The 1,752-nt window shown below is 42.5% G+C and overlaps 1 pseudogene; it reads left to right on the top strand.

Moving 5' to 3' along the window:
• The first annotated feature begins 372 nt into the window (after positions 1-372).
• Positions 373-492, top strand: LOC136647133 (5S ribosomal RNA; annotated as a pseudogene).
• Positions 493-1,752: the final 1,260 nt, after the last annotated feature.

Here is a 1,752-nt window from a genome sequence, read left to right as displayed (position 1 = left end):
AAGATCCTGTGAGACTTTTAAAATTCAAACGGACCAACACCTTGAACATAATATACCTGATAACGATAATAGATAATTGAAACATTTGGCTAGTTGACATTGTAATTCCAGGAGATGCCAGAGTTGAAGAAAGAACTGGAAAAAAATGACAAAATACCAAGACTTGGCCATTGAAATCATATGACCATGGACAAAACATAGCAAAGTGGTCCCCATTGTCATTGGGGTACTTGGAACAATCCTGAAAAAGCTTTACTTTAAAGAACTGCAGCTCACGGAAAGAACACACTGAAAGAAAGACCATCAGATCTGCAAAAAATGGCACTATTAGGAACATTGTACCAACTGCACTGATACCTAGTTGATACTTAGGTCTGCAGCAACTGTTACCCTGCACATGCCTGATCTCGTCTGATCTCAGAAGCTAAGCAGGGTCAGGCCTGGTTAGTACTGGGATGGGAGACCACCTGGGAATACCGGGTGCTGTAGGCTTATACCATAGTCTTTCGAGACTGAAGGTTGCCAACCACTTAGGTCTCAGGCTGAGACTTGTATCAATTGCTTAACACCAGTTAACAACTGTGTCTTATGTAGTTTGGAATAAGAACAAGAAGAACCACCACCACCCTGGGAAATGTACCTGTCTGCCCCCCCTTACCTACACCACTGAGTATCTGTTCACTAGGAATCATAGCCTTAAGTGCATAACTTGGAGATAAGGAAGAGAAAACTGAGCAACTGACCCTGAAATAAAGATTTTAGCTTTTTGTTTGTCTGGTGTCAAATAATTCCTACTCCGGCAATATATTTCACACCTAAGTCTGGTCTCTTTCCCTTGACAGACAGTTGCCATGTTCTACCCCTCTCCCTTCAATGTGAACCTATCCTCTTGGGAAGAGGTGGAGGGTGTGGAAGCCTGTCGCAATCCCCTAGTAAGTTTACCCCTGCTGATTGGGTAAGAGGCACTTTTTCAAGTGGGTGCTCCTCTTTTTAGCAGGGGGAGAGTAACTGGCCCACCTCACCCCAGCACTGTCTGTTCTAGTGGCTGTCTGCTGGTATTCTTTTGCATCTTTTTAGATAGTGAGCCCTTTTGGGGCAGGGAGCCACTAGTTGTTTGATTTTCCTCTGTAAACCGCTTTGTGAACTTTTTGTTGAAAGCGGTATATAAATACTGTTAATAATAATAATAATAATAATAATAATAATAATAATAATAATAATAATAATAATAATAGTAAGTGTGTTTGGGATTAGCAATTATTTTTAAGGGTGCATAACTTGTTAAAACTGGTGGTTGTGGTGGTGAATAAAAGCACATAACAGAGCCCTTTTAGGTTCAAATAATCCACATATAATCAGGCCTGAGGAGGGAAGGCAGGGGCAGGCAAAATCCCCAGGGCTTAGGCAGCACCATCACAAACATTTGTGTTACCCAGTGCACGAGGCCAGCATGTCTCCTCTAAGATGGACCTCCTCCCATGCAGTGGGCAGGGTAATGCCCCAGGTAGTGGGTGAGATGATTGCCCTGCCCCCTCTTGTTTTTTGGCGATAACTGTTGATATAATAGAGATATTTCAGTGTGGTTTGTTTCATTGCATTCTGCATGAAATTACTCATTGATTGATATACGTATAATATGATGGTATTATTCCAAAATACCAAGATTTTAAAAATTTTGGCCTGTAGTGGTGTCACCCCCCCAGGTGCACATCACCTGGGTGCACAACCTAGACCCCACCCCCGCACCCCCTA

The sequence above is a fragment of the Tiliqua scincoides genome, chromosome 3, assembly GCF_035046505.1.
Source record: "Tiliqua scincoides isolate rTilSci1 chromosome 3, rTilSci1.hap2, whole genome shotgun sequence".
NCBI classification, from domain to species: Eukaryota; Metazoa; Chordata; class Lepidosauria; order Squamata; family Scincidae; genus Tiliqua; species Tiliqua scincoides.
The sequence above is the reverse complement of the archived record's forward strand: the minus strand, read 5'-3'. Positions and strand labels throughout refer to the sequence as shown.